The 10,592-nt window shown below is 44.5% G+C and overlaps 1 pseudogene; it reads left to right on the plus strand.

Moving 5' to 3' along the window:
• The first annotated feature begins 710 nt into the window (after positions 1-710).
• On the plus strand, positions 711-2,909 carry LOC112820697 (protein arginine N-methyltransferase 5 pseudogene; annotated as a pseudogene).
• The last annotated feature ends 7,683 nt before the right edge of the window (positions 2,910-10,592 follow it).

Consider the following 10,592-nt stretch of genomic DNA (forward strand, 5'->3'; position numbering starts at 1 on the left):
GGTTTAAAAAATGTGGTCTTTAGACCAGAAGCATCATCTGGAAGTGAGAAATGCAAATGATCAGGCCCCACCCCAGGCCCCCTGAATCAGAAACTCTGGGGGTGGAGCCTGGCAGTCTGTTATAGCAATGCCTTTGGGGTGATGAGGGGGCATGCTCAACTCTGAGTTTACTTCTTTAGACCCATGCTTCTCCAAGTGTGGCCTGTGGAAAACAGCATCAGCATCTCCTGGGAGATTACTAGAAATGCAGTATCTCCAGCCACTTCTCAGACCTGCTGAATCAGAATCTGCATTTTAACAAGGTCCCCAGGTGATTTGATTGCCTTCTAAAGCTTGAGAAACAGTGGTTCTCAACGTTGGCTGCACGTCAGGCTCACCTAATGCCGAGGCCCCACCCCAGACCAATTAAATCAGAATTTCTTGGGGTGATGCCCAGGTGTTGGTATTTATTAAAAGTTTCCCTAGTGATTCTAATATATAGTCAAGGTTGAGAGCAATTACTTTGGACCACCATAGACTCCAGAATCACAGGGAGTTATGTCTGTTAAAAAACAAAACAACCAGAGGGAAAAGATGGAGGCGATGGCGGTCAGAGGTGCCGGTGGGAGCCGCGTGTCCAGCGGGAGGGACCTGAACTGCATCCCCAAAAGAGCTGACACTCTGGGGGCTGTGGCCAAGCAGGGGTGAGGGCCCAGACCTCTGCAAGCAGAATGCGGGCTCCGAACTCGGGGATGAAGAGAGACAGACTAGTCATCCCCAAGAGGCAGGGGTTTTTGATTTCCTCTGCATGCCTGTCTTCCAGCTGAGTTTCAAGAGGGAGTTCACTCAGGAACCTGCTAACAATCATCCTGGCCCCCAGACATGATCAGACCTACTGCTGTCAGGAAGGGACTCAAAAGTGGAGAAGATCCGCAGGAACTCCGAGGCGGCCATGTTACAGGAGCTGAATTTTGGGGCATATTTGGGTCTTCCAGCTTTCCTGCTACCCCTAAATCAGGAAGATAACACAAACTTGGCCAGGGTTTCAACCAACCACATCCACACTGGCCACCACTCATCCATGTTCTGGATGCAGGTACCCTTGGTGGCTCCAGAGGACCTTAGAGATGATATCATTGAGAATGCACCAAGTACACACACAGAGGAGTATAGTGGAGAGGAGAAGACATGGATGTGGTGGCACAACTTCCGGACCTTGTGTGACTATAGCAAGAGGATTGCAGTGGCTCTTGAAATTGGGGCTGACCTCCCATCTAATCATGTCATTGATCATTGGCTTGGGGAGCCCATCAAAGCAGCCATTCTCCCCACCAGAATTTTCCTGACCAATAAGAAGGGATTTCCTGTTCTTCCTAAGATGCACCAGAGGCTGATCTTCTGGCTCCTCAAGTTGGAAGTGCAGTTCATCATCACAGGCACCAATCACCACTCAGAGAAGGAGTTCTGCTCTTACCTCCAGTACCTGGAATACTTGAGTCAGAACCGCCATCCACCCAATGCCTATGAACTCTTTGCCAAGGGCTATGAAGACTATCTGCAGTCCCCACTCCAGCCACTGATGGACAACCTGGAATCTCAGACATATGAAGTGTTTGAAAAGGACCCCATCAAATACTCTCAGTATCAGCAGGCCATCTATAAATGTCTGTTTGATCGAGTGCCAGATGAAGAGAAGGATACCAATGTGCAGGTGCTAATGGTACTGGGAGCAGGCCAGGGTCCCCTGGTGAACACTTCCCTGTGGGCAGCCAAGCAGGCTGACCGGCGGATAAAGCTGTATGCTGTGGAGAAGAACCCAAATGCTGTGGTGATGCTAGAAAACTGACAGCTTGAAGAATGGGGAAGCCAGGTGACGGTAGTCTCATCGGACATGCAGGAATGGGTGGCTCCAGAGAAAGCAGACATCATCGTCAGTGAGCTTCTAGGCTCCTTGCTGACAACGAACTGTCACCTGAGTGCCTGGATGGAGCCCAACACTTCCTAAAAGATGATGGTGTGGGCGTCCCTGGGGAGTACACCTCCTTTCTGGCTCCCATCTCCTCCTCCAAGCTGTACAATGAGGTCCAAGCCTGTTGGGAAAAGGACCGAGACCCTGAGGCCCAGTTTGAGATGCCTTACATGGTGCGGCTACAACTTCCACCAGCTATCTGCGCCCCAGCCCCGTTTCACCTTCAGCCATCCCGATAGAGATCCTCTGATTGACAACAACCGCTACTGTACCTTGGAGTTTCCCGTGGAGGTGAACACAGTGCTACATGGCTTTGCAGGCTACTTTGAGACTGTGCTTTATCAGGACATCACCCTGAGTATCTGTCCAGAGACTCACTCTCCTGGGATGTTCTCATGGTTTCCCATCCTCTTCCCCATTAAGCAGCCCATTACGGTACGTGAAGGCCAGACCATCTGTGTGCATTTCTGGCGATGCAGCAATTCCAAGAAGGTGTGGTGTGAGTGGGCTGTGACAGCACCAGTCTGTTCTGCTATTCACAACCCCACAGGCCGCTCATACACCATCGACCTCTAGCCCTGCCCACAAGTGTTCAGAGCCTTGGAAGCAGCTTCAAGTTCTGCTCCTGTGGCATAGAAAGTGCAGTACATCTGTGGGCTGTGATTCCCCTTGTCCATCAGAGTGGAGTATTTCAGTCTGCTTTCCTGCCTTACATCAAGGTGGGCAAAGGAGGAGAATTAATTGCAGGGTTCAAGCCATCAATCTGTGAATACTTCAGGCCAGGGTGGGAGGAATTAGTGCTGGATCTGAAGCTACTCCAACAGGCACTTGGCCTCAAGCGCTCCCTGGAATAGCCCTGAGAACACGTGGATTGAACACATTTTCAGCCCTTTCCCTGCCCATCTCTGTTCCTGTTATGATGGTTTTGTGTGGGAGGAAATACAAATAAAGTGAAGTTACAGCCTTTAAAAACAAAACAAAACAAAACAAAACAAAACAACCATCCAACTACACAACAACCAGAACAAACCCGATAATGTAGAGCAGAGCTTCTTAGCAGTATAGAGGGACATATTAGTGCCTCATGGGGTGTGTTGAGTAGATGTGGAATTTATAGCCTGATCCTATCAGGCCTTGGGGGTGACAGGATGGGACCTGGGTTGCCATGAGCAACCGTTTACCCCCGGGGGCTATTACAAATATCATTTTCTTTGTATGCTGTGACAGGAAGAAGGTTAGGAAACATGCTGTAGAGAAGCTGAGTCTATTATTCCTGAGTTAATGTGCTAACTATGCTGATGGGGTCTGGGGAGGGTTGCAGAAGATACTAAAAATCACTGACTCTGGGCCTGAGAGGGCAAGAATGTGCCTTTAGATATTCTATAACATCTTCCATAATTCAAATCCAGACAAATACTTTCTAGACCATCATTGCCACCTGGTATTTATTTAGCATTTTTGCTATTTAGACGTTTCCTAGTTGTTATCCTATTGTTTCCTAAAGTAAGCACAGATTATCTTCCCTTTTTGGAGTTGAGGGTTTGAAGCCCAGAAAGTTGAGACTCCCTTAAGGCCAGTTAATAAGGGACAGTTGAAGGGTGAAGAGGTGTTTCCTTGATGTGCACTGGAAAGGTCTAGAGACCTTTCATGTCATAATGGCAAATGCTACCTCTGGGGTGGGGGTGAGGAGGTAGGGGGTGGGACTCAGCCCCTGAAAGGAGGGACTCAATGTTCCTACTGCTGCCTTCAGTCCTGAGTCTTTGCCTGGAGCCTGGGGTTTCCTGGGAGTACCCCAAGAAAGCTCTAAAAGAGGAACTGTTTAGCTAATTACAAAACCCGACTGTTGTTTGGCTGGTTTGAGTGTGTTAACACATCCCCCTTTTGCATAAATTTTCATCCTGGTGCTGGATGAACATATTGTAATTATGCTAATTGTGCTGGCTGGGCAGCCTGAGGCTGAGAGGGAGGGGGACCCCTCTCCTAATTGTTTCCCTCTCCTGGAGCAGTTGGTGCTCTGCCTGAGTCCCCTGACAAGTAGAGGGAAGGCTGTGGGGCAGGTGGAGCTAGGGAGGAGGTCTGCACAGGGCTTCCTGTCCTGGGGCTGCAGGGGTCCACCTGGTTTTTGGGGAAGGAGGGAGGGGTTAGAGATAGGTGTCAAGGATGGGTTGACTGAGCAAAGGGACCTTCTGCTGGATTCAGTAGAGACTGTATTCAGGACTGGCCCTTGTGAGATTGTGAAAGAGGCAAATTTATCTTTGATGTCCTTCATTTTCTCTTTGGTGGTGGTGGCTCTCCCCACCTCCCTTACCTCATCCCTCCTCCACCCACACCCCCAGCTCCTCTTGCTTTTTCTTTTTGCTTTTCCTAAACCTCCAGGCATCCAGTGTTTTCTGCTGGTTTAGAATTTGTTTGCAGGCAAGTTTATGATATAGACATAATTATAGATATAGATACAGATATAGATATTGACATAGACATAACTATCCTCATACGTAGGAGACTTAATGAACATTTGACTACTAAAGACAACTTGTTAGAAAGCACAGTGCTTAATGGACCTAAGGCCATGAGTGATGGAGATATTTTCAATCAGTGACTTGTCCAGTGTTCTTTATATGACAGGGTTTATATAAACAAAATTGTTGACAATTGGCACCAAGGCAGTTTTAAACAGAATTGATAATGTATACTGGATTTATTATTAAGTTGTTTGCACTCACTTTTTCTAACACCATTTGTCTTTGTGAGCTCATCAGTAAAGGGTACTTCACACAGACTTCACAGGTGAGTATGACTCTGTGTGTTGTGTACATTTGTATCCATCCAGGGAAAGGAACTGAGTCTCTCATCCAAGTTGATGCAGACTGAAAAGGATCACTTAACCAGGGGTGACCTTGAGATGGTTAGCCTCTGGGCACCCATCTGGACTTTTCACAGGATGTGTAATGGCAGTCCAAGCTTATATAAGCATATTTTATAGGGCAGCATGACACTGGTCAACATTCTGGGTTGCACTGAAGTAACAGCTGAGAAAGTAAACCTTGACTCTAGACTGTCACTGGTTGATGTCTGCAGTGGCTTTATTTTCCATTTGCATTTAGGTTTGTACATTTCCATTGGTAGTCTTCTTTCCAGCTGTCAGAAAAACCATGGAAGTTCTTCTCTTCTTTCCTTTTGATCATGTAGGTCTTTATAGCTGACTCCAGGGAAGTGCTAAGCTTTGTATAACTGGCTGATGGGTTTCATTTAGCACCATGATTCTCCTGTGGGACTCTTTGTTTAGTGTTGGTTGTGAAACTCATGATTCAATCCAAAATTTCCTAGCTCAACTGGACTGATTTTTGGCATCATGAACCAAGTGTAGAACGAAGATCGTTTGGTTTGTATTTTCTATTAGTCCAGGGCCAGCTGGGTCTTCAACAGTGTGATTGGTTTCAGAGGAGTAGGGGATATACAAAATAGCAAACACAGTCCTTGCCCACAGGGCAACATATATCCAGTCTCTTATCCTTCAGTTTCTCTCTGTATTTTTTCTTTCCCTTGGACTTTTCCCTCTTTTCTCTTTGTTCTGTTTTTTTTTCCTCTGTCTTATTTTTTTTCCTTCTGTTTGTGTTTCTGTAAGATTCGTCTTTACTCACATTTTCTACAACTAAATATTTCTGCCTTTTTCCTTTTACTTCTATGGCCTTCTCATTGTTTTTTTCTAATCATCTGATTAGAGATTTTCAAAGCAGGAAAAGAAACAGACAACAAAAACATCTCTTAAAGCCTGATTCCTGAACAGTCACTGATGGGTTAAGCAGACCTTCCCTCTCCTCATATTGTATAACCTTGCTCAGGTATTATAACTCAAATGGTCCATTATCTGAAAGATCTTCCTAACAGTGGGCGTTTTGACCTACTAAACAATATGAGCTTCCCCCATAACTGTTCACAACAGGCTAAATGCAGGGCAGAATTTCAATCCTAAATCAGAATTACTCTGGATTTCTGGCACTTTAAACCAGATTGCTAATACCCAGTGATTTTATTGGAGTACCTCTTGTGGGTGTGGACTTTTTTTTTTCTTTTCATTTTAAATGCTAGCTAAAAGGGAAAAATGACAAGCTCATTCCTCTGAAAGAGAATTTTGGCAGGCAGATAGTATGATTCTGGAACAGACGGTTTAAATATTATTTACGTGTTATTTAAAGTTGCAACATGGGCTTATGCATATTCCTGCAACATTAAATAACTGTTTAACTTGAAATTCTTATCAAGATTAGATCAGTTTATTTGGAAAAAGAGAAAACCTAGGGTGAATTGCTATCCCTAGGAAAATAGAAGCCCCACTAGGATCGAAGTAGTTGATGAGAAAAGGAGAACCAGGACATGTTCTCCTTTAGGGCAGACAGCCTGTTACTGGGGCTAGAAGACCACTGTCCTCCAAAATGTGGTTATTGACCTGTTCAAAGGATTGCTTTCATTTGCTGCTTCAGATCTAATTGTTGACTCTAGTGGGGACCACATATGTTTACCATGTCCAATAACCAACAGCATTCTCAACTTTGAGGGTGGAACAGGGAAGTAATTAAATGGAAAATCAACAATAATACAAAACATCATATAAAAAAGGCAAGTCTTATTCTATTTCTAATCATCATTTTGAGAAAAACTGAATGAGTGTATTTCCCTGAGAAAACAAGAGGAAGAATCCTTACTATGTTGAATCACTTCTTGCCACGTTTTAGGCAATAATAAATTTGGATACCTAATGTGAAACTCATATGGGAAAGAAAAGATGGCTCAAAGATGTATAAGTCAGGATAGGTTATGATGTGGTAACAAACAATCCCCAAATCTCAGTAGCTTAGCATATAAAGGCTTATTTCTTCCTCCTGAAAATTCCACTAGAACAACTTTTGGCTTTCCATGAAGCTCCTTTCCAGGAGATCTAGGTTGCTTACATCTGTTGCTGTGCCATCTGGAACACATGCCTTCATGTGTTTAGTAACTTTGGTTACTAAAACATGGGAAGAGCTTGGCTGACCGGCTTTTAAATGCTTCATTCCGAAAGTGACATACATCATTTCTGCTTGCAACTTGTCGGCCAACTTGTTGACTAATTTGTTCACTACCAATATTTGTGTGGTAGCAGTGTTTTAGAGAAGCTTGCAGAGGGCTAGATTACTGAGAAGGTCTAGGATCAAGGCCCTCTCAAAGGCAGGAGAGCTGGAGTCAGCTCTACGCTTGCTTGGACTGCAGGGTTGAAGTAGACAGAATTGTGGGAGACCCTGAGAGGCCAGAGGCAGAGGGTCTGGTTGCCCTACTAGGGGACCATACCATATAGGGAGGCAGATGATCTGCAGGGGTCTGATGCTTGCCATTTCAAGAGGGCCCTTTCTGAGGCTGGCTAAAGCTTTGTAGACACTGACCATTTCTGTGTGTAGTCCTCTCAGATGCCGAACTCTCCTAAGGTAGGGACAATAACTTACTGGTTGTTGTGATAGCAGCAGTGTGTCCCATGGTGACTTACCTAAAGAATACTAACTGGCTTTTAGTGGAATAAACCAGGCAGCCTGAGTGGGTCAATATTGTTGCTTCTGTGGTATAAATTAGGGCTTCTCAAACTTTGTTATGCTTACAAATGACCTAGAGATCTGGTAAAAAAAAAAAAAAATGCAGATTCTGGTTCAGTAAATATGGGGTGAGGCCTGAGATTCTGCATATTGAACCAAGATTTCATATTTCACATAAAGGTATTAACTGAGGATTCCAATTGGGTGTGTTAATCCCCTAAGGCTCAGTTATGTGAATACAATTGAAGGGGTTTTTGGGAAGCTTCCTTTGTGAGAGGGAATAATCTCAATCTAGTTATTCCTATTGTCCAGGCCACTGATGGGAATCACACATAGGCCTTCAGAGACAAAGAGGTCTCATTGGGCTGAGCTATTTGTTTTTTTTTTAATGACTCTTGTTTTTTATTTTTTATTTATTTATTTATTTTTATTTATTTATTTGAGAGAGAGAATGAGAGATAGCACGAGAGGGAAGAGGGTCAGAGGGAGAAGCAGACTCCCCGCCGAGCGGGGAGCCCGATGTGGGACTCGATCCCAGGACTCCAGGATCATGACCCGAGCCGAAGGCAGACACCCAACCAACTGAGCCACCCAGGCGCCTGGGCTGAGCTATTTGTGAATATATGAATTCTCAATACACCTGGTTTTGTTTTCTCCTCTTAAGGAATCTGACAGGCAGTTAATAGCTCATGAAAAAGCCGTATCCAAACTGTACTTTGAAGGAATCAGAAAGTACTGCTTTTGAATGATTTCCTTCCTATTGCTACTTCCAAATCCAGTCTAACAAGAGACTTAGACCCTGAGTGGCTCCTCTAGCATTCAGATGTGTCTGAGAAAACACAAGAGGCAATCAAATCACCCTAACACTGGCCACTTCAGAGCGTTCACTTGAGATGACAGTTTCAGCTTCAAAAGAGGTATGCAAACTGGAATAATGAAATGTTCCATTTTATTAAGTTCCTGGCCAGAGGGAGGGATTGTACTAGAAGGAAGAAAAGGTGGGGAGTTTTTAGCTTGACTTCTGTGACGCTGATAAGCAGCAATTTTTGCAGAGGGGGGAAAAAGTAATCCACTGCAATAAAACCATTTTCATAATACCATGGGAATGAGTTATTGCCGCGAGTAAGGCATGGCTCCTAATGGCTGCCCGGGCTTCCATCTCCATCTTTCATGGGCCAGTCCGACATTTTTATAGTGCTAACACAAGAGAGAGCATTTATGTTGCTTCCATTCTCCATCTGTCAACGTTAGGGTGGAGTGCCACTACCTGAGGTTCACTTTTGATCTGATTTCTGTGTCAGCTCAGCACGGGACTGCTGGATATGCTATGGGAGCCGGGTGGCTCTGGAGGCCCGTTGCACACGTTTTCAGACCACTGATGGTTAGAAGGACTGAGAGTAAATTGTTTTTGCATGAATCAGAGCAAAGTGCCATTTCCTCTCCTTTATGTTTCATCAGAAACTTGGCCACACTGCATTGGCCTTGCTTTCCCTGGGCCTTCCAGAACTTTGTCCAAGTTCCTTTTCCAGAAAGTGGGATTCTCTGTCTCTCACTGGACCTGGTATATGCCTGGCCCTGAAACAGCAACCCAGAGAGCTGTTAAATGCACGAATGAGAAGAAAATACTTATATGTGTGTATTGCTACATTTCTGCCCCTACTAGTAGTGTCTATGTGACTTGCAGTAGGACATGCTTACTTTTCCTATCACTTCACTTCAGCCCCCCAAAAATCTTTGGGATTGCTTACCATTATTTCTGGGATCCATGAACCCAGAAGTGACTTCTCCTTCCCATTAATATCTTGACAGTTAACTACTAGCTTGCACTAACCTGTATTCTTAGTTATTTAAGCTTTGAGATCAGAGAATGTGTTTTCTTTACATTTTCCTGTGGTAAGATTCCTGGCACCATTCATAGCAGTTACTCATTGTATGTTTGATTGATTGATGGATTGACACAATATCTGCTTGGATCTGCTTATACTTTAAAAGGCAGGGTGTTCTGAGGGTGAGACAGGATAGATACCTGCTAATGCCTGCTCTGAAGTCTTTGCAGAAAGTACCATCTGAGGCAGCTGCAAAAACTATCCACAGGCCAGTACAGAGTTCTAACACGAGAGAAATGAGTCTGGGTACACATGCAGATATGGATTGAAGCCTGATTGCAGAGCGTAGCCATGTCTCTGACAGAGCCTGAGTGCCTTTTGGAGCTTCTTGATCCTAAAGATCTCATTCAGCTTTAGTTTAGGATGGTAATAACTTAAACTCCAACACTGGGATGGCCATTGATCAATGAAATGAGCTGGCAGTTTCCAGACAGATTCGTGAAATGAAATACCTCAAATTGACCAGTCTGAGAACATTTTTCACAGCCTATCCATCCCTCCTGAGCTATTCAGAGAGCAAAGTAAAAGAAATTAGAACTTTGAAATTGCTGCTTGTCCAGTGGCAACCTCTCTGGGACACTGAACGAGTTGCAATTTATCTAGTTTTCCCACTTAGAGAATTGGCAACAGCAGCTGTACTGACCACACTTAATGAGTATAGATGCATTAGATACTGTACTAAGTCTCTTGATCTCAGTTAATTTTCACAACAAACAGGTAAGGTAGCAGTGGTTATCCTTATTTTATAGACAAGGTAACCAAAAACTCAGAAAAGGAAGTAAGTCACCCAAAGTTACACAGCTAGGAAGTAGCTGAAAGACTTGAACCTTAGGTCTACTTGGTCCAAAGACATGCTCTTAAATGTTACATAAACTGCCTTTTCCCTTTTACAGCATCTCTTCTAAAAGATAAATGCTCCTTTTCGTTTTTTTTTTTTTTAAGATTTTATTTATTTATTTGACAGAGAGAAAGAGAGAGAGAGAGAGATCACAAGCGGGGGTAGGGGGGCAGAGGGAGAGGGAGAAGCAGGCTTCCCACTGAGCAGGGAGCCCGAAACGGGGCTCAATCCCAGGACCCTGGGATCATGACCTGAGCCAAGGGCAGACGCTTAACCGACTGAGCCACCCAGGTGCCCCGAAATGCTCCTTTTCAAAGTGGAATTGGAAGACAGTGGGTTGGGTCCCATTTTTTTTAAGAGGT

This window comes from Callorhinus ursinus, unplaced genomic scaffold, assembly GCF_003265705.2.
Source record: "Callorhinus ursinus isolate GAN/ISIS: 27379988/994484 unplaced genomic scaffold, GSC_fseal_2.0 scaffold10, whole genome shotgun sequence".
Lineage (NCBI taxonomy): Eukaryota > Metazoa > Chordata > Mammalia > Carnivora > Otariidae > Callorhinus > Callorhinus ursinus.